The sequence below is a fragment of the Dendroctonus ponderosae genome, unplaced genomic scaffold, assembly GCF_020466585.1.
Source record: "Dendroctonus ponderosae isolate FM_Combo_2020 unplaced genomic scaffold, Dpon_F_20191213v2 Dpon_F_20191213_1, whole genome shotgun sequence".
Lineage (NCBI taxonomy): Eukaryota > Metazoa > Arthropoda > Insecta > Coleoptera > Curculionidae > Dendroctonus > Dendroctonus ponderosae.
The window spans coordinates 4,047,716-4,074,073 of NW_026017110.1; the positions used below are offsets into that span (position 1 = coordinate 4,047,716).

The window sequence follows — 26,358 nt, forward strand, 5'->3', positions numbered from 1 at the left end:
TTATTTGCCTATCAAAAAATTATAATAAGTACCTACTTATTTGCATATTGTCAATTTCGGGTTTTCCATTCGCAAGCACAAAAGTAAAACTGTGGCGCCAATCTTGGTGTTTCGGATAATTTTTACTTTACTTTTTCTGTACTGTCGATCATTCAGTAAATTTGCGTTTCAGTAAAAGATCTCCTTTTTCAACTAAAGGTAAGATTTTCAAATAATTTCTTCAACATAAATCAAAACCGTTGGCTTTTTTAGACCAACAGTTTTCATGCAACATTGGAGGCCGGTTTTATGTCCAAAAGAAACGAGTTATTATGAGCAAGAATAAATTCTCACACAAGCAAGTATGGAAGCAATTATTAGTAATTAATGTTTTCTTCTTTGATCACCAAAAAACACTGATTGCTGAAAACAATTATTTCTCTAGTGCTATCATAAGTAGCGGCAGAAGTGTTATTAGCTATTTATCTCTCAGATATGGCTACATAAATAAAGTCTGAAGTTGTTAGATCGGGTGATCGAGCCGGCTAATTTGACCTAATACACCTATTTAGTAATGGCAAGTAAAATAATTGAAATTCGCGATACAAGAACCATCTGGTGCATCCTCTTTTGATATTGAACCGATTTGGTTTGGTTTTTTGAGAAATTTGAACGCTGAAAGTCAAGCAAAACACTTAGAAAAATAGGCAAGGACCGGTAGAATGAACCTTCTTATATCTTATAAGTAGTCTGCAAAGAATGGCTGTGCTAATTCCACACTAAATGAGAGTATAGTTTCTTTGAAAGTCGTAAAAAATAAATCGATTTTCTGCTAAACAGTTTACAAGCTATTATTTTCCCTGAAAGATGCATCAGGTATTTGCCTTGTCTAATAAACTCACAAATCATTTAATCGTTCCACAGATCTGATGGTTTTGTCTAAGTCAATTTCGCGAAAACTTTCCGTTTTCCATAGATTAACAATTGCTAAAAAGTTAAATAGACGTTAAAGTTACTGAACCGACTAGTTTATATAGCAGAAAGTAATTTTACAAAGTGGTTCACGTAAAACTCGGCTTCTAGAATCAGTTTAGAATATTATCCGGCCGCCTTGTACTATAATTAGATGTTACCGACGTAAATAAATCGTCACTTTACAAGAGTAAGACTGCTTTCGCTTTGCACCTCTTTACCAATCCCTCCTTATACGTAAAATAAATGAAGTAACACGAAAATGCATAAACATCGTCGTTCGCTTTCACTGTCGACCGAGAAGGGAGATACTGGGGTAATATCGCCTACAGCAGTCAAAACCTCACTACCAAGCACGTCTTACATCACCTGCATTAAATTTAAATCCTGTTTACTTCAATAAACCCCACTGTCGAGAAGTTGTCCTGTTTTTATCGATTTTCCCCGTGTTTGCACGGATGGCGTAACAAATTCAAAGGGTTGTTTAAACTTCTACAGAAAAACACATTGCATGTGGAATTTCAGTCAATTCGATTTTAGAAAATTGCACATAAATTACTTCAAAGTTGACAGTTGTAGGTTAACATTTAACTCAAAACTATCAAAGTTGTACTTTGACATTCTTGAGTAAAAGTAAACTATTGTCAAGTTAAAAAACGTCCATAGCCTAGATAACTGTGCTTACTATGACTTTCAATGTCATTTTAAACTGTCAACCTGCTTTTTAAAGATTGTGGAAATTTTCGATTGAATTAAATCGCGAAGGAAAAACATATCGCGAATGTTCCTTGTTGTGTTTTGTTGCTATTTATGACACATGACTAAGAAATGCCATTGTGTTCAACTAAAGCATACTTTGGGACTTTGCCAGTTTCGAACTTCCTTCATGTCGGAACTGGTTTGTGCCTGATTTCGTGCATGATTGGATCTGTTTTTGCTGGTATTGCAGCCAGGCAAAACACTCCGTTTCGATGTCTTGAACTAGTCCGGAACATTGAATGAAAAACAGCGTTCTTGTCTTTAACAGTTCAATTCCAATCGATTTTCTTTGTTAATTGGTGTTCATTATTTTCAAAGATCAATTGCAAGGTCTGGATTGGGTTATTTTTAGCTGAGAAAATTCGTATTGCTTTTCCAAGTTTTCGTCGCTCGTTTTATGCTACTCTAGAGTCAAGTTTATACACACACGTGTAATGCCACTTTGGCTGGGAAATGGAAACATTCTTAGACATTTTTCACTTTTATGTGGTGTTATTTTGTATTAATACTTCTTGCAGCTCAGCCACGCAATAAATACTCAAAAATTGGTGATTAAAGGAAAAACAAGTGCTGCAGTATATAGTAAGAAGATCCAGAAAAGTTGAAACGGAAAAATTGACTCAAATCGACTTTGAACAGTCTTGCACAAATGGCCAGACTGGAAACGAATGCAGATGAAGGGCTAAAGTTTGTTGGGGGATGTCAAACAAAGGCGCAGATTGCAAATTGACAAAATTTAATTTAAATCCAAATAAAGGATGATTCTCCAAAAATCACAGTCCTGATTTCAATTAAGCAATTCTCTTTTGGAACCAACGTAAAACCAGCGCTTGACAGACGGCTGTAATTAGCAAATAATTTGACTTGAAAACTATGTTAATTTGTTCAGCTTTTCACATTGAAAGAACAAGTATTTAGGGCTTCTTTACACACTGTGATGGTAACATTTAAATCATGTTGAATTTCTTGGCTTTTCTTCTTCTGATGCTTCATTCTGGCTCAAACGTTTCTGGGCCGACTCAGAAAACAGTGAGTGAAGCTTGCTTTACTTAGTAGTCGCTCTATGGTACTCCAATTAATCCAAGTAGGTTTTTGTCATTGCTTCAAGTGGATAGTCAGTTCTTAATCTAAAATCATACCGCTTTTTTTTTCTTTTCCATGTGCAACATTGCAATTGCCTTATTACTTGGCGTTTGTCTTCTTCCATTTTTCAAGTGCTTCTGATCCGACTCAAAATAACACTGAGCCTCCATAAATAACGTTAAAACAACCAACTGTTTGCCTCAAACATCGTGCTGATCGCCATTAAGGGCATTTCAGTAATGATCTGTTGGGTCTCTTTCACATCAAACAACTAATTTATTCAGATTGGGCCAGTAAAAAAGGCCCATTCCGGATAATAAAAAGTACATGTTGATTCCAAAGAAAACATCCCTCTTAGCCTTGGCTCTGAATGAAATGCATATTGGGCAACAGGCAGTAATCACTTGTCTCTAGCCCTCAATCGCCCTTTGAATCACCACCACAACCCAAGCCGGTTTTGTGAGAGGGTCCAATCGTATTATTTTATTATCGGTGCGACACTTGTTGATCGTATTTTCCCATGATTTGTGCCGCTTTATCTTCTCGGGTGTATCAAGCGAAAGGGCATCAAACCCTGTTTGCTGAAGCCTGACCTTATTGGCGCTGATGTGATTGAAAAACATTTTAGGGCCCGAATCCCGAGACGTGTGTTGTCTTTCGTTGCTGATGGGAAGGAAGCGGGCTGATTATATTTTTAGTTTCCACGATTGAATTATTATAATTCTCGAGCTTGAAGGGTTTTGGAGGAAATGTAATGGGAAACACCCCCCAATTGATGCGTTTCCCCGCGAAACTCATGGGAGGCCAAATTCGGTTTATATGGATGAGGTGTTTTTCATTTCGTCAGTGATGGGGAATTAACCCGGAAGCGGCGCAATCTCAATATCACTTGCCCAAATTGCCTGAATCAAGCCCAGCTGGGCGTCCAATCAAAGATGAGCACTTTCAACTCAAAACACATTTTGCGTTTATTCATTCGTTGACCATCCGAGCCTCATAACATGATGCATCAATCCATTAATCTTCGCCGGTCATGGTGGCACGTGCTCGAGGAACAGAAAGTCGGGCCAACAGTTGACCTGAACGATACAGAACGCTGATAAGGACCTAAACTAGAAAATAATGGCTTTGATGTAGTTTGTAACACCTTTTGGGAACCGGCAGGTGTGAGTTAAGGCTTGGTTGGGAGCTATTTTAATTTGATTCGGACTGAAGAAGCAGTTGCTTCCTAATTGGGTTTTTTATGAGTTTCCGTTGATCTTATACTCTAAGGTAGCGGAGAATTATTGCCTTAATCGTTATAATAGTCATTTATAGCCAATTCATGTTGTCCCGATTATGGTCCTTCATTGTTCTTGTTCTGTCCCTTCTGTTTAATTAAATGTTATTCATTACTTCTGAATATTATTTTGTCAGTCGCATATGACAAACACAGGGTGATTCAAAATTTTCTTTCACGAATTTGCGGCTATGCGATTAGTTCAGGGGAAATGCTACAGTAACAGCAGAAGCTGAAAGAACTCACACCAACAATGGTCGAGGAGAGTGGCTCCCGGGAGATAGTGGACGACAATACATGTTCGGGTTCCAGACACAGAAGACGAAGTATTGGACATAAATGCAGAAGAGCCTTTCAGGGGCACTCAGAACATTGCACAACAACTGACACTTTCCCAGGCACCAAATAAATACGCATACACTCCTACCACGTATGTCTGATACACATTAAACCTATGGATTACTCAACACCGGTATACATTGAGCAGGAGTTAATTAACCGAATACGAGAAGCTGCTCGAGAAGAGTCCATGATAAGGTGATTACACAGGCACTTCTTTGCTTCCATGGATGCCGGAGTTTTAAATAATTACGAAGCAACAGGTATTTGCATAATGCTAATTAAGCAGATTACCTTGAAAAACATTGTTGCCGTTTATCTAATATGGTTTTTTGCATTATTTCTCAGTTTTTAATAATAATTAATTTATTTCACTATTTTTTACTACTCCTAAAACACCGCCAGACAACACCTCCAGAGGAATGATGCCAATATTGAATCACCCTGACTGCATTTTTCCCATTCAAGCATCGAGTTGGGACTTTTACATGTAGATTTATCCGTGTCTGTGGTTAACGTTTCTTCTAACTAGTGAATTATTGTACTTTTTCTGTCTCCCTTGCCCTAACTTTTCTGTATTTTCCTTATGAGTTTCTTATTCATGTGGTATTGAAGTGGTTGTCTTGTGTTGGATTTTTGTTTCTATCCATCATCATTATCTAAGCATCTCTTACACAAAATTGTAATCTGATTCTCTTCAATAACTTCAAATTTTGCCCATTCATCGTATTCATCAATAATGCGAATATTTTTTATCATCTTAAAATTTCAATTCAATGACAAACTGCCACATTCTACAACCCTTTCTGGTATATTTTCAGGCATTATATAGGGAAAGATCATGGTATACATTTGGAGTATTGGAATTCATTGGAATACTCCAAATGTATGCCAAGGCTTAAAGCAGCAACAACGCTACACGTAAAAACTGATGATGGGGGAAAAATACACCGAAACGTATTTTAATTGATAAATAAAGACAATAAATGACTGAAACCCAGGAATGAATTTTGATTTGGAATTGAATACAAATTAGTTCGGGTTTTTCGCAACCATCAATTATATTTTCCTTTTAGTTGCCAAAAAAACAATAATAGAGCGTGTCTTATAATGAGAAGTAGCCAGTGAGAAAATACAAATTTTGTTTCGATAGGAAATTTGGATGCAACTTAAATGAAAGATGCGCCAAAAATCTTTTAGGTGAAAAACAGATTATCCCGTTACATGCTGCCTATTATTTATGTCTCAATTAGATTCTAAATTTACGGAAAATTATTTTCCGATTATTTGGAGTTTAGGTGAACTTATTTAGTGTTCGACAATATTTTTCTTGTCTATGTGAACAACTATTGGTTACGTTTTCATTCCCTGTCCTCTTTTCTTCTCTCCTGACCAGTTTTTCCCATCTTGATTCGTCCTTGCAAATAATTCCTTAATGTATGGGTATGCTTTTTTTAAAATTAATAATTATGCAGCAGTTTTACTTAATTCGCTATTTTTTTCAATAAACAATATTTATTTTAACGGTTTAAGAAAATAAATCGTTTAAATTTTCTAGTTTTAGCTGCCCTTTCTACTACTGTCTTTTTCTGTTGGCCTTGTATAAAACGTATGCAACAATTGGAACAAATTAACCATAATCCGAATATCATATACATTTAGCAAATTTCATAAAAATGAGAAATTCTTAAGAACATTTTATGTATTATTGATTTCTTCATTGTTTCTTTCAGAATTTCTAGATTTTTCTCGCTACTATTCGACTCTGTCGCGAAATATACTTGCCTGTGATTTTTAAAATAAAACAAATCTTGTAAATAAATTCGAAGCATTACACTAAGATTTTAATAAGTTTTGTGTCTCTATTGAATATTTTCAAAACTTCGATCTTAATGGTAAATAATATTCACTCAGCTTTATTCTTCAAATATGACCTACTTTTCGAAATCTGGTGTGATTTTTTCTGTCTATTTTTGTTATCAGAGCTTCATTAGCTTTTCGCTTCCATTCGATGCTAATTTGGGATATTTATGAAAATATCTAAAGTGTTTAACAAATGAGTTTCTTCGGCTTTTCTATTCATTTTAAACTTAACTCTGTCGAACAATTTACTCTGCTGACAAAGGGTTTATTAAATTTTATTTTACCATTCGATCCTGATGTCGTCATGATATTAACTCAAACATTATGGTATTTCTGTCATTTTAAATTTCTGCAGTGTTAGCATGACTTCTTCTGCTGCTTTAGTCGAGCTTTTGTAATTGGTTTCAATATTGCTCCATAACTTTCTTAAGAGAGTGTACTATAATTTTCTTTAGATCTCCTTTTAATTTCCAATGATATATCAGGCAGTTAACAAATATTTTATTTATTTTTTCGCTACTGTTTTATCTTGGTATTATCTGTCATATTCACTAAACGCCCGCCTTCTTAAATATTACGTATGTTTAATTTTTTGTAGTTTCTGCTAACATTGACTTCAATATTTTCCGTCCTTCTGTTGTCAGAAGGATCAGAGTCTCATCTGAATCTAATATTCACCTGCTTTTTTAAATAAATCACAAGAAGAATGGAGGAGAAATGAAGCAATCATAGCTAAAGTGTTTGCCCGCTTGTATTGCCTTTCTGCTTTTCCAGTGTTTAAAACACTATTTATTAACATCAATTTCTCTTTGTGCACCATATAAATGTGTTGTTTGAACGATATATCTTTCACCTTCTGAGGCAATTGCATTGCCACTAACAGCTTTTTCTATTTTATAAAGTTATTTCCCCAAATAAATCTCTTTGATGGCGGCCCACGCGTTGTGTTGCTCCGGAATCTTAAGTACCAAAATTGATCCGATTTTCGGGTAATTTCTTCCGCAATTTTCCTCACATTTCTGATCGGCTTATTCAACGTGAAGCTGTTGCTTTATGCTACGAAACCTATTTGCTGGCCATCTAACAAGCAGTTTAGCAACTTCCGCAGCCCTCAAAGGACGTCCCAATTCAATTATTGACCAAAGTTTCAATTAAAAGCTCCCTATTGGCATTGGAAGGCAATCGACCTTCAACTATTTTTAAAGGGAACAATTACATATTTCTTTATTATGTTAATAAGGAAGTAGCCTGATCATTCCGCATCTGTCTGCCTATCGAAAAATCTCTTGGCCTATCTCAGTGTCAGTTTAGCGATGCAGAAAAACCAAAAAGGGATGCGGAAAGACGGCTATTGATTTCTTTGTCCGTTCACTGGTAGCACGTTCTACTCCTTTCTTTGGGTGCCAGCTGGCGTGGACAGCTGCTGTTCGGAAAAGAATGGTTTTAGGTTTGGTGCGTCTTCTCGAAATACGGCATCCGCACAATATACAACGGATAATCTTCAAACTGAAGGGAATGGAGGAAGAATGGGTTCTAGAATTACGTTGCAAAGGTAACGGAGCGAGGATTTTACTAGGTTATCGTGGCAGATGGAAAATGCTCGTTAAGAGGCGCTTTATTTTCTATAACACGCTCTAGCTAAAGAAGTGAGTCCAGCTGTTTTTACAGTTTCAAGCCTCAAATCGATCAAATAAATGTGATGTAAAAGTGTAGCGTTGTGTTCTCTGGAGCAGTATGGTATTCATATTTGGCAGCGATCCAAACGCGCCCATTATTTAGGTGCAGACAGACGCAATCTATTTGATACGCTGTTGTTCATTATATTTGGATTATTTCACGTTAGAAAATGATGCTGAATGAAAGTGCTGCGCCCGCTAGGATAATAATCTTCCAGTTGAATTAAGGCAGTATTCGCCACTTGGGTCAACTACCCAATTAATCCGGCAAAGGAACAAATAATGTCCAAAGTGAACGGACAATAAACGGCTACCGGTGGAGTTCATTGTCATTGAACAGGATCTACAAAAATAATAGTCAGGAATAAAAAAAAACGAATCGCGAAAACCTGATCAAAAAAGAACAAGTCCCGCGTGTTTCATTGTGTTTCGTCTAATTAACATAGTTCAGTGACTTTTGTGCCCATGAATTCTTTGCTTCGAGGACGCATAAATATGTTTTGCTATTTATTTGCCTGTCTAATTGCCTTCGATAGTTGATGGCCGTCATTTATATTTTGACCGTAATTGATGCACGGAATACGCTAAACAGCTAGAGCGTAGAGTCGATGTATTAGTTTGCTGCGGTCTTCGAAATGTTCATCTGGTTCTTCCGCATTGGATACACAAGATGGTTCACCTTAAAATCCAAACGGCAACAATCACAACTCATTTGCTTATTCATTTAATCGTCAAGCATCATTATTCAATGGTATTGACTGTTTGTTGCCCAAACATCGAGCGCTTTAGAAAAAAAAAACGTTAAGGTTTGAGTTTACAAATGGAAAAATCTTCGACGTCTTGTCTAAATCATTTTGAAAATACATTCCATCACCTGAAGCGCTCAAACGGTGAAAAATATCTGTCTACCCTGGAGGTTTTGTATCTACAACATCGTTATTCTTAATACAAAAACCTTGTGTGCTGCTGAAATAAATGCGGATTTACATTTCCTGTTACTTCACTGCTCTGGGTTTCCTGGAATTTTCGTAAATTAACCCAATTTGTAGAATTCACATCTATTTCAGACTTTAACTTTACTACCTTTCTCCTTATTACATAACTCTTTCTTTATGCACCAGATTCTTTACTGAACCGGTTTTAGTATTAAAATTCCTCCGTCTTTTATGCACCATTCCATGTTTTATTTTTCATTGACCTGCACTATTATCTGCAACTACAGCGTTATCCATTTTATGTTTGGGAAAGTAAAGTAAAAAAACCACAACATATTCAGATGGAGACGAAAATTTTAAATCAATATAAAGATTGCCATTATACGTAAAAAACAATATCATTTAAATGTCCTCCACCGGACCTCCTACAGGCCTCAATCCTTGTGAGGTAATTTTGAATGACTTCGGCACATTACCGGTAATATCTCGGTCATAATTTCACGGAAATTGGCTTTCAGTTGCTCAAGAGTTTGAGGATTGTTGGCGTAAACACGATTTTTCGCATAGCGCCACAAAAAGAAATCTAACGGTGTTAAGTCGCAGGATCTTGCAGGTCAATTGACATCACTCAATCTCGAAATTACGCGTCCTGGGAATTTCTCTTGCAATAGGGCTCTATTTGCCAGTGTTGTGTGACTCGTTGCCCCATCCTGCTGGAACCACATGTATTTCAGTCCAGATCATAATCTTCAATTTTTCTCCAAAAATAATCGGTTAACATGCGTCCATAGCGCTCAGAATTGACCCTTATGGCTCTTCCTTGATCGATTTCAAAAAAATACGGGCCAATAACACCACCAGACCATAATGCACACCATATGGTCGCTTTTTCAGGATGCAAAGGCTTTTCTGCGATCACTTGAGGATTTTGTGATACGGCTGTTCCGTTTATTCACGTAACCACCGAGTGAAAAATGAGCCTCATCGCTGAAGAAATTCGGTTCGAAAAATCATCATCAAAAGCTTGTTGTTCAATCACCCAATTTGCGTATGTTCTGCGTTTCCCATGGTCTTGAGGCTTAAGTTCTTGAGTCAGTTGGACTTTGTACGGATGGAGCTTCAAATGCAATTGCAAAATTCGCCACAATGAGCCGTAAGACAAGCCCAAATGTTGAGCACGTCGAGGAATCCGGGTCTTGCTGTGCACTTTGAGCAACAACAGCGATATTTTCAGCTGAACGAATGTTGCGATGATGCACAGGCCTTACAATATCAGTAACCGATCCAGTCTCTTCAAATTTTTCCACTATGTTCGAAATTGTTTGCTTTGTTGGTCGATTATCTCTAATAATCTGCTCGTAAAGCCCTAAACGTTGATACAGCAGAATCACTATTTTTTATAGTAACATTTAATCATTTTTACACGTTCTTCGACAGTTAAACGATCCATATTCCAAAATGGCTTTCAGCTAAAACAAAAACGCTTCGAATGACCTTTACCTTTGCCAGAATCAAACAGCAAGGTTTGACTTTCCCAACCTCGAATTGGATAACCCGTTATAAATTCGTCGCTCTAATCGGTTGAGAAGAATGCAATGTTTAAACATTTTATGTTCAATTGGTTTTTACTCATAACAGAAATACCCTGCATGTCGATGCCTACTTTGATCACCTGAGTTTTACCGCAGAACTGTTCAATTTGATTTGATAACCTCACTTAACAACATCAGTTTCCATGGCTTACTAGGGTGTTTAGATGTTTAGCTACAGCTTGAGGTTAAAAGAAAATTTTCCCGTGATGAAATTCGAGAAAACGACAGAGAAGTAGCATTTCTTTAAACTGTTACTTGATACAAAGTTTCTTCAAAAGTTCAAGGCAAAAAATGTGGCCAATACTTTTGAATAATATTCACAACACGCTCTTAAACGTTGCTTGAGAGTACCGGTTTCTGCACGACTTCAGCAATTAGGTATTCAGTTACAGTAAATTTTTTCAACAACTTCACTTTCACTGTCTCCGAATCGTCAAATTCCTTATGATAAACAGCACATTGTGATTTCCGCGCGTTTCTCATGCAGATTATTTAGTATTGGCAAGAAAAATGTACTTAACTTAATTACATGACATTGTTATGCATTTTCTGTTTTAAAGAGCATAATAAAACTAACCAGAAATGTGCTGTAAGTCTGGCAGGTTTTCCATTTAAAACCTTAGACACGACACTCGTTTTGCTGTTAAATTGCAGCTTGTTCGAATTCTGTAATCTACAAAATGAAATTTTTCTTGCCTTCCAAAAAAAGTTGCGCTTGTTATAAGTTTAAGCTGCGTTTGCTCGGATTTACTCTCACATTATCGTAACAATTAAAAATTGGCGATAATTTTTTTGGGGCTTGTTTTGAGTAGCAAAGTTGTGCGAATCTCTGGGAAGATTTAAAGAAAAACTCACCAAATCAATATTGGAATTTTTTAGCATTCTGAAAACACATCTTTCCACAGAAAAACCATTGATAATTTTATAAAATGTACTTGATTTTTAATTCGTTATCTTAGTTTAAAAAATCTGAGCTGACTGCAATTTTGTACTTGTAATGATTTCTTTTGAAAAGTGCAATTTGCAGGAATCTTTAGCCTAATCCCAAGTTCCAGAAAATCTGATATTTCTAACTGATGAATAAGGTGTTTGTGCATTTGCGCCCTAATAAATCAAATATTTATATAACGTCTAACGCTAATACTTTTCCAGGGATGCATAAAAAATAAAAGAAGGTTTTGCGGCAATTTGTGTGATTGTGCAATAACCGATCTAGAGCCAATTCCGAAAATTGCTGGTTATTTATCAATAATCCCCTTCTCAGATATTGGCAAAACCCTAATTTTAATGTGGAATATTTTACCTAAAACTTTTTAATTTTGCTCGATTTTGCTCGCTTTCAGTGGGCTCGACTTGTGTATTTGGAAAGTCAGTTTTTCACACTTTAAGTGATTATTTAATACGGTTCACTCGGGGCTCCAGGCAGTATTTTAATTGGCAATAATTTGCTTCTTTGCTGGCAATTTAATTTACGCGGGATAATTTCCCAGTTATGCGTTAAGTCGATATAAATTGTTGCTCCGAATAATTTATGTAAGGTTCCAATATTAGTTACGGTGGTTGTTCCACTTTTTACTCACCAGGGACACGGTTCTTTATAGCAGATTTGTCGACTATTTTCAACTACTAGCACTGACTAGTGTTAATCAGTACTTGCAGACATTTTAATTCAGTGTTTTGCTCCTCTTTTCTTGTTAAATGATTCAAACAGATGCTCTTCTCCTAACGGGGATTTTCAATTTTTCGGATGGTTACTTGCATTGTGTGCATGTGTTCAAATGAAAATTTTTTCTGTGGTAGCAGGATTATTTCCATGCCCTTTGATATATCCGAACAAATCATTCTGCAGCAGCAACATGAAAAATCGCAAAAGCGCAAGCAAGCCTTTTATTCTTCCCGGCTCATTTATTTTTAATTATTCTCGTCGGAAATAAATGGTATTTTAAACCGTAAACCGAAACTGTATAAAAACCGTAATTGATGTCTGATGCTCGCCATTCGAAAATGATTTAATGGGATTCTGGGAAATAGCCACGATTGAAACATGTTGACAAATCATTTTCGAATTATGACACCAGAGTATAAATATTGCCATTGTTTCAGGTGCAATCCATCATTGTTAATACTTTAGGCGAACAATAATTTGGTATTTCGGTATATCAATTTTAAATAAACCTGCTGTAATTTCTAATTACAATATCATTAGCGTCAATCCAATCAAAGGAACTGCTTTGAGCCTGTTAATTTGCTAAGACAGGTTGGTGTTTTAAAAAATAATTTCACTATCATTAAGACGTGTAAATTACTCCAACATCAGCTTCTAATAAAAGAGTTGTGTAATTGAGCAATTTCTAGTCGGATCGCACTTGGCCTGTTCGGTTAAATATCCATCAAACACAAAAAACGACCAGTACTGAATTGGAAAACAATAATAATTGAGTTTTTCCAAAACCATTGCAAATTAACGTTGGAAATCGCAGGAAAAGAAACAATTCACAAACAGAACCTGACAAATCTACATCGGATTAAGCTCGGCAAAAAAGCTGCTTTTCCGGTGGTGAAACGGATTTATCACAGTTGAGCCGTTTTTTTGACAAGTTGAAAAGTGTGGCCCTGAGATTCACTCAATAGATGGATTACCTAAATATAGATTTAAAACTGTTTGCAAAGGGGATGAGCGTTAGGGAACTTAAGACGTCGATATTTTTGATTGATTTTTACCAGCACGTGTGGTTTAGGGTGGCCCTTAGTCGCATATGTACATTTTTTTAAATTTCATATATAATGCAAAGACAAAACAGCGAATGCTACAAAGATAAAGAAAAAAAATTAAAAATATATATTAACTAGAAGAGCATACAAATAGGTTCTATGGAGAAATGGAGCTTTGGGCAACTAAATTCTTAGATAGTTCTATTTGGTTGAAGCAAACTCTTGTTTTCAAAACTTTTTTTTTATTCCTTTTGCCTCAAAATTATTGTGTATGTATTAAAAAGATAGAATTTCTTCACGTCTTCTATTACTATTGATAAATTACTGTCTTTTGAAACACAATAATTTGTCTACTTTCCTGATTCCACTAAATTTCTATTTTAGTACTGGTCGAAGAGTTTTAGGAAAAACTTGCTTATTGATAAATCAGACAAGAAAAACGGATTATTAGTTTATTTAGAAGATTATTTAAAATATTTGCCCAAATTATTTAATTTGGCGTCAGTTTGCTACTGGTCAGTAACTTTTGAAAGCACTATACCTTCTATCAAATTCTAACCATTTTATACTCGTTTTAAACTGTTATTTTATACTCGTTTCGCCGCTTTTTATTAATGTTTCAGAATTTTTAATTTTTGAGCAAAAAGATTCTATTCAAAAAAATCTAAACTAAAAAATCATTATCTAGATTTATTTTTAGTTATATTTTACGAAAAATTCGTTTCAAATCCTGGAAAACTAAACTATAATTAATTGGAGGAATTTATGAAGTTGAAAAAAAAACACTTTAGGATTGGTGCCCAACGACCCAATCATAAAAATCGTAAACGGAGCATCTCATACCTCATATTTAAGAGCATTAAATTCTCTATTGAGAAACAACAAGCAAGCTTATATTTTATACAAAACAGTAGTTTGCGATGTAACTAATGAACTAATTCTAAGTTAAAATTTGAAAAAAATGAACGATTTATTGAGTTTCGAATGCGAACCACAACGATAGTAAAGTCTGTGATTAGTACACAAAGATTTTCTGCACGTTAGAAAAAGTTCATGGCTGGATGCTACTCATTGAAAACTCTTGCAGTTTTACGAGCGCTACGACTTTCAGCTCCGTCAATGAACATTCTTTCAGTCCTTTCCATCCATCCATGTTAGGCCTAGGTAACAGTTGTGTGACTGTTGAGTTGCGCTTTTGAATTGTTGCCGCTCGTTGAGTGAATGAGTTTTAACTCATTGGTTAATGAGTTATAACTCATTAACCGGTCGCAGAATTTTAGCGTCTAACAAAAAAAGCTATCAACATATTTCTTTTGCGCATACGATTGCTTGAAACTTGGTCCAAAACGGAAAAGTCCTGAGATTTTGAAAAAACTTTAAAAAATTTCAGAGCGATGAGGATGACGCGTTTTCCAAATGTTAATTATATGCTTTTGCTTTATCTGGTCGTTTTTTGGGAAAACCTAAATGTTGTCGAAAAAACGGGTATTCGAAAAAGACGATAACGAAGACCAAACTGCAAAGACGACGACTTTTCATGTAAAATCTATCTTTTAACATTTTTTGCATGAAAGACTCGCAGTTTGCCAGTATTTTACAGTAAAACGTTAGGAAAAAACGCGTTGTTCTGTTCAGAGAGAGTTTTGTTTAGACATATTGACCTAAAAGTGAAAAAACCGGAATTTAAATAAACCAAATCATTGACACAACAAATAAAAGTGACGAGTTTTCCGAATAATTGATTATAAACTTTCACTTATTCTGTTCGGGGAACTATTTTTGCGAAAAAATCCAGGAAAAATTATTAGGGTTTTGTCCAAAATTCGAAGCTGCAAAAGGTTCCAGAAAAAATTACAAAGCTGTTCAGGAGCCGAGTGTTCTAACTAAATTTATTTCATAATGTTCTCCGAAATTACCTGAAGATTGTCAATATTTTAAGTAAAACTGAAAATAATACGCTTTTTGAGTGGAGAGAATTGCGGAATGGAAACTTTGCTAAAACTAAAATGACCTGAAATTTTAAAGAGACTTGAAAAATATTCAGAGCGATGAGGGTGGCGCATTTTCGAAGTATTTTTCTTTAAACTTTTGCTCTCTGACCGTCTTTTCAAGATAATCTTAATTACCTTCGGTAAAAAACTAAATAAAATTATTTGGTTTTTGGGCCAAATTCGAAGCTGAAAAGAGTTTTCTAAAGTTCCCTGCAAACCGATGAATGAGGCGAATGTTCTAGCAAAATTATTTTTTTACTGAAAGACCCCATTATTGCCAGAAAAGAAGCAAATCAGCAGAATATAATGTTTTTTGCGTTTTTGATTAAAAACTTTTAGTTTTGTGATCGGTTTTTGAGAAAATCTTATTGATTTTCGGGAAAAAACAGGAGAAAGTTATTTTAGTTTTTGTCCCGAATTTTGACTCTGAAAAAAGTTTTTGTAAAATTCCTACAAAGCTATAGATTTACTTTGTAATTTTTCGGGTAAATACCTCCAGATCGTCAGTATTTTTAAGTGAAACTCTACAAAATAGAGCGTTTTTGAGTGGAAAGTAAAGCAAAAAAAAATCAGTCAAAACTAAAAAAACACATTTTTTTAACAAGCTCTACAGTTTTCAGAGGAATAGAGCTGACGAATTTTCCAAATAATGTATTATAAACTTTCGCTTATTCACTTCGTTTTTTGATAGAAGATTATTTGATTCTTCCCAAATTCGAGGCTGGAAAGGTATTTCAAAACTTTTTTCAATAGGAAGAAGGAGGCGCGTATTCTAATAAAATTTATTTCATAATTTGCGAATAATGCTAGAAAATAATGCGTTCTTTTCCGTAGAGAGAATTGCTTAAGAAAAGTTTGCTAAAACTGGAATGACCTGAAATTTAATAGAAACTAAAATTTTTGAATTTTCCTAATATTTTTTTGTAAACTGTTGCTCTCTGGTCGTTTTTACAAGATAATCTTAATTACTTTCGGTGAAAACCTGAATATAATTAAAAATATTTGGTTTTTGTGCCAAATTCGAAGCTGAAAATGGTTTTCTAAAGTTCCTTGCAAACCGATGAGTGAGACGAAATTTTGTCATTTTTGGCTGCAAATTTGCCATTATTGTTAAAAAAGAAAAAAATCATCGGAAAATTATACTTTTTGCGTTTTTGTTTTAAAACTTTTAGTTTTGTGATCGGTTTTTGCGAAAACCTTAACGGTTTTCGGGGAAAAACGGGATAAATTTATTTTCGTTTTTGTCCCGAATTCGACCCCGAAAAAAGTTTTGTAAAATTCCTACAAAATTATAAATATATCTTGTAATTTTTCGCGTAAAATACATCCGGATCGTCAGTCTTTTTAAGTAAAAATCTATAAAATAGACCGTTTTTGAGGTGGAAGCAAAGCAAAAAAAAATTCAGTCAAAATTTAAAAACCAAATTTTTTTAACAAACTGCAGTTTTCAGAGGAATGGAAGTGACGAGTTTTCCAATTAACTTATTATAAACTTTCGCTTATTTAGTTCGTTATTTGATAGAAAATTATTTGGTTCTTCCCAAATTCGAAGCTGGAAAGGGATTTTAATTTTTTTTTACAGATGAGGCGAGACGAAGGAGGCGAGAGTTCAAATAAAATGTATTTCATAATTTTTCGCGAAAAATACCTTACGATTGTCAGTATTTTTAAGTGAATCTTTATAAAATGAAGCATTTAGAAAAAAGAGTTACTCTGGTAAAACTGGAAATGTTAAAAATTATATTGAGAAATGGCACTTAAAATAAATCTAAAAACAAGTAAAAAAAGTAATCAACATTTTCCCAGCAACGGAACTGAGTTACTGCGCCGGTGCATTGGGTTGGCGCACCAAACCATTTGCGTGGCACTGCGTCAACTCTTAAAAATTCATTGAGTCACCCAGGCCTAATCCATGTATACCAACTCAAGTTTTCGTGCACTTTTCACGGATTTCAATACTGCTTCTGTTTCCTGATTAAATGCAGTGTGTATGAACCTCATCTCCTCCTTTATATCTAACTTGACATGTTTTTTTTTAACCGGAAAGTTTCGCTGTTAATAATAACCTTAGGTGGTTCGTCTTGAACTGAAAGCACTGCAAAAATTATGTAATTCTTTTACACTAGTGTAAATGATGACCTTATTAGATACCTACAACAACAAGGTTTATGATAACTTTATAAAACCATTACCACCCTTTAAAATAGCCCTGCATAAAATTAAAGACCACCCTAATGTGACCCTTACTATTTATAGCTCGCTCATGGCTGCAAGCTTTTGGCAAAATAAAATTAATTTCGAAGCTATTTATTTATCCTTATCGGATAGCTATTATACTGATCGTATGTCCAGTTCATGTGGCTCAAGCTTGGAACGCATCCAAATTCCATGTCTCTAAATTTTGGATGCCGCCAGCGACTAGAAGCATTAATTAACAGGCAATTCTCACATATCACATCCCCATAGTAGACATTTAATAGTGTCTAATCCCATGTCGAATTAGCTTGAGCTGATCGGATCGTGCTAATCAACAGCCATAATAAGATTTGCGAAACTTGAAAGTCAAATATTTTAAAAGAAACATCATATATCACGCTTAAATTTCCCGTTTATATTACATTACATTGTGTATTCTAGCGTGTCAGTGCACTGTAATGTAACAGCGACGTTTCAGCGCTGCCATATACAATGGCAATGTGCTCTAATATAATCGCTCGTTTTCAACTTACTTTTCTCGAATCCTCTTTGGGCATGTAAATTTGATAAAAATGTGAATTTGCCAAGCGCTCTTTATTCTGGAGATTTTACGAATAGCGTAGTGTTTATTTTAGAATGAGGATTGAGAAAATCGCATTGTTCCTTGAGTGGTTAATTTCAGACAAGGAGAGTTCATAAGATAGTGAAAATATTATTGCCAAACAAGCGCACATAAAATAACTATCTGCAGGCATTTACACTGTGGTAGCAAACTGTTCATCGGCGCCATCAAAACGTTCATAAAACCACCAGAAAACAGCTTAAAAATAAATAAGACTCACCCCAATTTACTGCATAGGAATCAAGTGAACTTATCTTGCAAATTTCGACTTTCTTCAGATACTGCAGTAGCTCGTAATTTCATTCAACCTGAAAGCAAAAAAAGCATGCTGTTCAAAACGGTTTGAATATGTTACATTAAGTTGTACGTGTAGATGCAGGTAATTACAATAATACGTATTGTTAGTTGTAGTTTTAAGCGATTGATTTTATCTCTAATGGCCATAGGAGGTCCAAAAGCTATCAAACGACAAAATTATATTTTAGATTGTTTCCTTTCTTCGAGGTGAATTTCAAAAAACTCGAAAATTCTTTTGGATAACTCGACTAGAAGCAACAAAATATTCTAAAACCAGAATCGACAACAAAATTTAATTACATTAAAATTTAATTTCGCTGGTTATTAATTCGATTTCAGCCATTCAAAGAACATTCAAAACTCTGAAGACTTTTTAGCTCAGATGTATGTATTAATAAACGACTCAGAACAATAACTCCTTTACCTTTACCTTTACTGTAGTACTCAGTACGTTGCTGAGAACAGAAACTGCTTCACTTGAATGTTAGCTTCAGAACTTTTTTTAACTCAGAAAAGCCTCATTGAAAAATATTAAATTTTGATCTTTCAGCCGATATTTCGGTTAATACACCAGTTTTGCCGCATTAGTTCACTAGGGGTCTTGATGAAAAATGAAATATTTTTATTTCAATTTGGCCTGATTTTCTGAACCTATTTTAAACTTAAAAAAATGAACCAGCCACATAAATTACTTCTTCAATTGGCCTTTTTACGAGCTCGATAATGTCCTTTTAACTTTCTGAATTGGAAGCTGGTAGGCTTTGAAGACTTTTACTCTTGTACTGGGACTTCCAATCCCTAGCCACAAAAAAAGTATTTTTTCGTTGCCAATCAGTGCAATGCAATCAACTTAAAAAGGCTCACTATTTTGGCTAAGAAAATAAATGTGAATATCAGCACTTTAGCAGTTTTCCGTCCCGTTTTTGCTCATTTCTCGGAAGCAAAATGAGCAAGAACGCTCATTTTTACATCACTCCAGAGAGAAATAAGTTACCTCATCACTCCAGAGGGAAAGTGAACTATCGATAAGAAAATGTCGGCAGTTTTCTCAAAAAAAGTCTTCATTTCAAAAAGTTTTAGATTCGCATGTTTTTTTTTCAGTTGCAAAATCGACTCAAACATGGCACTGCTTTTTTCGAAGTTTTTCAAGCCCCATTTGAGCTACAGAATTCGTTTTGGCATCGTTGAATAGAGAATTGAAAATTCAATCGCATGTCATAACAACATGAGTGAGAAAATGCGAACAGTTTTGACCCCTTACGCGAAATTTAAATATCATACAAAGTCAGGATATCCCCCTCTTGTGGTGGAAAATCAGTCTTTTGTTGTCTATGAAATTAGAAAAATTATCGTTAGTCGACATAAACCCAGCACCAGGGGCCTGGTTCCAAAGATCAGCCCTTGTTCCAAACTTCCTATGTTACTTTTAAACGGATTTAGCAGCTTTCACTAAAGAGAAAACTCAACACTTTTGCTTCAAAGTCGATAAGTTTTTCAAACTTTAAATACAGACATTACTACTATTTCGGCTTCAAACCCATCACTCCAGTGTAAAGTCATAATTCAGTAGTCTTCTGTAACAACAGAGTTGAAAGAGAAAATGTATTCTCAAAAGCTCCGGGGATTCCTTCCTTATGTGGGCTGTTCCATTATGAAAAAGAGTGAACTGTTTTGCTCACAGCTTGTCAGCAAAAAGGTCCATTGGAATAAAAACATTTGAAAGAAATTCCGACCTGTAAAATTTGACACCAAGTAGGCAAGCACGGAAATTTTACCACCCAAAGCCTCAAACCTTCTTCGGCTTGCGTTCTTTTAAGTCACATTTAGATGTTAACACAAACGAGCAAACAACTTCGAGTGGGTTCTTCCAAATCACACAATATACTCCTGCTCTATTCAGATCAACGTTTCACAGAAGAATGCGGCAGAGTCGCCTTGAGTTTCGTCACATTGACAAACTATTTCTCTAACAATGAAGGGTTGTTTTCATGCACCTCTTTATCAGTGGTATGAATCGTGGTGAGAATAGTGGCCTGAATGAGGGTGAAAACGATCGTCATCAACACGAAAACCTTTCGCCCCAAACAGGCAAGTGATTTTTAGGTCGTCAAAACTTCAAAGGACAAATATATGCAACCGTAAAATAGCTTTTTAATTAGCCATAGTTACTGTTAGGCAACGAAAGATGGTATCAATCATTCGCTTACAGCCCACAAAGGCTCAGCTCGAAAATTATGTTACTTCCCGTCTAACGACTTGCACTTCCTGCTGGGGAGAGGGGGTCTGGCATAAAAGACAACATAAGGAATATTGAAAGGGCTTAATTGCTTCGATCCTTATTTAGATAAACTCGTGAATACATTCAGGGACAGAGCAGACAAATTATTTCAGATCCCTCAAATCCAGTAGACAGAACAGGGAATTTTGTTAATGTTTTCCAAGCACTGAAAACAGCAACAACACGATTAACTCATATAAATTGGCTAATGCTTGGAGGAATTTAAACTTTAAAACTCCTCAGGCTATATTACGGTAAAACCAGATATTTAATTTGAATATCTCCTAGTTAATAAACAAAAAGTTCTATTTGCTATTGAAAACTTTGCATGATGTTCCCGATAAAATTGTTGATGAGAGTTCTGCGGAAGGTAATGAGATGTTTCGATATCAGCCAGCAAAAGTTAGTGAAAGTTTACACTTAGCTGCTAATTTGCTTGCAAAAATATTGATAACCGCTTCAAGAACTACAAGAGCAAAAATTTCTAGTGATCCCCGAAGAGTGTGACAGGGAGATCCCTTGAGAAAATGTTTGCATCAAAAAAACTTCCGCAAAATAGACGATTACGATTGCATCTCTTTAAAGGTTAGGATTTTTTGCTAACCTGCTTTTAAAAATAGTCAAGTTGGATACTTTCTCTTTAGAGGTGAAGAATTTTGAATGAAACCTAAGGATTGAAAGGCAATTCTGAAAAGGGCTCGAAATTTCGATTTTAGCATATTTTAAAAATAATAACAATCTGGTTTTGGGTACAATAAAAAGGTTTGTTTTAATATAAACTAAAATCAAGTTAAGTTGACTTTGTTGAATTGTTGTTGTAGGAGTGCAAAACTGAGCAAATTCCAAATTCTTCTTGTGTTCAAGTGTGAAATTTTTGCGAAAAATTAAAACAAAGAAATTTTTTCGAACAGCAGATTTTTCGAAAATGAGTAAGATTGTTGTTGTATCACATATTGTAGAGTTGTTATTGCTCTTTCAATTGATAGTAAAAACTTTGAAATCGGTCAAGCCGTTTTGGAGTTACAGGTTTCTTTGAATTAAGCGGTTTGACTCTCCCCCCACGCTTTATTTGACAAGTTAGGAAAAAAGTTCATAAGGAAAGTAGTACGGTTTTTTATGATCTTTTGACTAAACTTACTAGATGTTTCACTTATAGGGACAATTTCTGTGTAAAATCGACTTTTTAAAATACCGTTTGCAATTACGCCGTCTACTGGTCATCTGAGAAGTTTCAAAATAACTTCCAGCAAATTCTTTTCGTAAAGTTTGTTATCAAATTTTGTTTCCGATCACTCTACACACATACTTTCCAAGATACAGCCGCTTACCATCCTTATTGCGACACCCTGTATACGAAACGTTTGGGAAAGTTTGAGACTGAACTTTGCTAACACTGACTGAAACTATGTTGTTTCCATTGAAATGTTCCAATTGAGGAACTAAGGCAGTCGCTTTAATATATCATGAAATATTCGAAGTTGGACATGCGATTGTATTTGAAATACTGATCGGCGTGTGTTTGGAAAACTTTTGCCGCAATTTCAATGTCGTTGGTATCTAGAAACGATGCGAATTGGAAAAACACACTCCCAAAGCATTCGTTTGAAAGCATCTCAAAAGTGTATGTAAAAAAACGACCATAAAAGCGCTTTTGTTAATCCTTGACGTCCAACTCAATTTGTTAATTTTGCAACAGTACTGACTAGAAAGATACCCTTCTAACGAAAAACGTTTTTTTTTCTCAAATCAAATTCGAGTTATAGAAAAATGTTGGAAGAGATTTTAGCGTTTTATGCGTTGGGACAATGAAACGTGACCGCATTATCTTAAACCAGAAGGAGGAAGTTGTGGTCACACTTTCAACAATGACAAAATGTTATTATTTCCTGTTTCAAAGTGTGTAATTTTCCCACAAAAGTCCCTAACGTCGCTTTTTCGACCTTCATCAATGTCAAATTCACCAGTACTTGGACCTCTGAGAAAAGCCCTGATGATGACCGAAAAGTCCAAAACGCTAGACTAAATAATTTGACCTAATTTGTGTGTTAGGAACTTGGAAAAAATTGCTTACGTAAATAAAGTAAATATTTATCGAGTGAACGCGGGACTAAATCTGCAACGAAAAATTGCAAGAACGTAACTAAATCTGCTCAATGTGGAAACCGAAAATATAAAAATTCTTGGTGGCCGTTTTTTGTACACACTTTTGATCTCCCAGATCCGGTTGAAATCTCAATTCCGCTATCAATAGGGTGTGTTTTCTGAAGTTTTTCGAGCACCCTGTACATTTATCTAGATCATCGCCGGTGGCGGTGAGAAGCTTTCAGTGACGTAGGGGACAATCCCGCAATCTCATTGGCTCGAGCACCGAGAATGAGGTTTTAAAGTGAACTCGCCGAAAGGTTAGTTTGTTCTGTATTCAGTCGAACAACAACTGTCGGTTAGTGAGTGTGTGTGTCCGCTAACCGGGACGTATAATCAATCTCGCGAAAACTGGCCTTACAACAATTAGTTTCCGAATGGGCGCTTGTGCGTTTCGACTAAATGTTGAAGGTTTACGTGACTCTGGCTAAGTCGGACCAAGTTTCGGTTAAATATCCGGATCAGAGTTAGTTAATAGATGCGCATTTCGTATGGAAACAGATGTGTGCGTCTGTGAGTGTGTGTGTGTGTGTGTGTGCTACGCGAAAAGTTCGTTCGATGCAATTTCTCTTCGCGCAATCCGAAACGCTCATTCGATTTGGGAAAGTTCAGTTTCTATCCAATTGGTTGCTTCTTAATTGACCACCTGCCATTACGGATTAACTTCGTTCATTTACTACTGTGGTGCCTAAATTGATACATGTTAGTGATCAAGTGCTGTGATATTCTTCAGTTGTGATTCCCGGTGATAGCCATTTTTGCAAAATTTAATCCACATGTCGTTTATATACCTATAGTGTTTATTTTTACACAACATGAAGTTGAAAAGGCCTTGCAAACTGTGCGAACTTTCTGCGGAAAAAGAAAAAATACTGGGCTTGGGATGCACCCACGTGGCTCCCTCTTATCTAATGGGTCCGTTTTCCCCATTGATGCAACCATTAGGAATGGGCTTCAACAGTGGCTCTTTTCCTCCCATCAACATGATGTTGGCAGCGTATCTCTTGAAAGGTGAGTCCAACTAATCAAAAATACAAAACTTTGCAGTGTTTCAGAGGAAAATGCTTGTTGTTATTACGGTCAACTTGAAATGCAAAACAGCTCGTCGAAGTGTAATTATTATAGACAAGGTCGAGTTTGATTGAAATCAATAGCAAATGTTTCCTTGTTGATTGGCTTGGGTTTCACGCCAATGCCAATCGAATCTCACAAGGCAAAATTAAACGCTTTGCAGGAGAACGTTCATATTCGCCTAAAGAAAAACTACTGATGGAGCCCATGTGGCTATTTTCATTGTCAAAAGTGTTAAACTATCAAGGACTTGGAAGGAAGGAAGCAGGTGGGATAAAGGAAACAGCGACGCCCCTCAAAAAACGTATCGCTAAGCATCAGCTGCTTGGGGAACAAACAGAAAAACCCTTGCTTGTTTAATTGTAACTTCAGCACTCTGAGAATTATGCAAGAATGACAACAGTCAAAGAAAGTTTGACTGAGACCCAAGAATATGTTTGCAAACACAGCTTTTTGGTTGTTTTAACGAGCTTCAGTGATACCTTTTCAGTTAAAACCCTCAAATAAGATTGCCAATAAACTATTGAAAACACAGTTGAACTTAAAGCAAGATGAAATAAACGGTTTAGACAGAGAGAAGACGTTTAAATTTTAAACCGTTAAACCGATGCCGAGTCCAGTGGAAAACGCTATTAGAATGACTTGAATCCTTAGAAATAAAATGATCTTATTTTGGATGGGTGAAATAAAGAATTCAGCAAAGAACAGATTTTGCTTGAAGCACTGTTTATGCAAAATTACCGCCCATAAAATGTATCTTGATAACAAAGTAACTGATATCCAATACCAAACTTGTGAAGTTGACCAAACAAAATTTTGCCAAGTCCAGTGATAAACGCTATCAGAATGACTCGAATCCTTAGAAATAAAATGATCTTATTTTGGATGGATGAAATAAACAGTTTAGCGAAGAATATGTTGCTTTAAAATATATAAGTATAAGCCCACACTAAGTAACTGATATTTCACACTAAATTGAGTGAAAAATTGTTAATTTTACACGAATTTGCCATTTAGAATCGTCTGTAGCAGCTACCGAAACACGATTTAACCACTAATGAAGAATGGATACGGACTATTTTAGTAAATGTTCCATAGAAGTATAAATGCAGAATGGCCCGAACCCAGGCAACGCCACTGTATTTCCGCTTCGAAAGAGAATTTTTTAACGCCGGTATGTTTAGTCGATCTTCGGTCGTACTTTGCCGGATATTGTATTGGCGGATAGCCGAGCGTGCCACCGTCGACGCGAAAGCGAAGAGTTTTTCATGCAAAGCTGTTCTTCGTTAGGTAGAATCGCCGGCGATTCTCCCATATAATGGGTATGGGTAATATCGCTGCTCTGGTGGCCCCCGCCGTCCATTGATATTATTAATTTACCAATAAAAGTTCGATACTGCTTGCTTGCTGTTTAGTTAGCTCGTAAAGTCGGATCTGTCGCCGTCATAGGTAAAAAAGATTTCCACTGCGATAAGTTGACTGGAAGGATAAGATATTGTATAAATAAATCGCAAAATACAAATTTTTTCTCAGAAAAAATATTAGCGGTGAAAACCGTTATAACGTTGAGAAAATAAACCAATCGATTCCGAAACCTTTTTTCTAAACATTAGAGAGTTATTGGACATGCTAAATACTGTCATGCAGTACTAAGATTATTCCTCATTTTATTACTGCATTTGCGTTATTTCTGTAACGAAATGATACTTATTGGAATGCCTAGTTCACTGCTTTCAGTATTAAACATGTGTTATTGTGTAACCTATCCTTACACAATTTATTATTAATAATTTTACGTTGGTGTATTTGTATTATTTACCTTTTCTATTGGATTTTGGTTGCTGTTTGATAATTTACGCTTAATTGTTATAATTAAAGAAATTGCAAAAAGCAAGTGAAATGAACTTTAATATTAAATTTTTGATAATACTTACTTACTTACTTATATTTGTAAACACGGATGGTTATCAGACTGAGGAGAGAGAATATTTTTCTTTAGAACAAATGTCCGATGAGTATAACCATGTCTTGAAGTGCATACTACTCAAGGCTTAGTGGAGATACGAAGAACAGATACGACAAACAAATTGAAGTTTTTGACCCTTATTTGATCCCCCTTGGTCATTACGGCTTGATATTTATTAAGTTCCCCAACATCACGACGTATTTGGTGAATTACTTAATTTAAAGCCGTAGTTTTTACATTGGATTACAGCTCAAGGCTTATAAAGATTTGCAAGTTTACAGGCATGCTGAGTCTGGCACGGTTCAAGAGATATCAGCTACGCACGTTAGGGATAAAGCATTTATTTTTAACATAATTCTGATTTACATCCATCACTTGAACTTTTGCTTGCAAGGTGTACATTATTGATTTGCAAAAATCTAAATTCTGAAAAATACGACGAAATATTCTTCAGTTAGGTACAGCAGTTTGAACGGACTCACTAACACAGCTTTCATAAATCTGCTTTGCTCAAATTTCTTCAATAAATTCTGACACTACACTATCAAATTCTTGTGCACTATGCAGAAACAACTTCAGCTCGGACCTGCTTAAAAACAGCAGCTT

General features: G+C 35.5%; 2 protein-coding genes across 2 annotated transcripts in view; one reads left to right on the forward strand and one right to left on the reverse strand.

The window, feature by feature from the left end:
• Positions 1-26,358, reverse strand: part of LOC109534564 (D-beta-hydroxybutyrate dehydrogenase, mitochondrial) — a 64,125-nt gene that overhangs the window by 34,930 nt on the left and 2,837 nt on the right. The window contains exon 2 of the mRNA XM_048670071.1: positions 18,219-18,306. The gene's annotated coding sequence lies outside the window, so the exon portion shown is untranslated. The remainder of the gene's footprint in view (positions 1-18,218; positions 18,307-26,358) is intronic.
• LOC109535990 (titin) overlaps positions 1-26,358 on the forward strand; it is a gene marked incomplete in the record, with an annotated part of 72,197 nt that overhangs the window by 14,722 nt on the left and 31,117 nt on the right.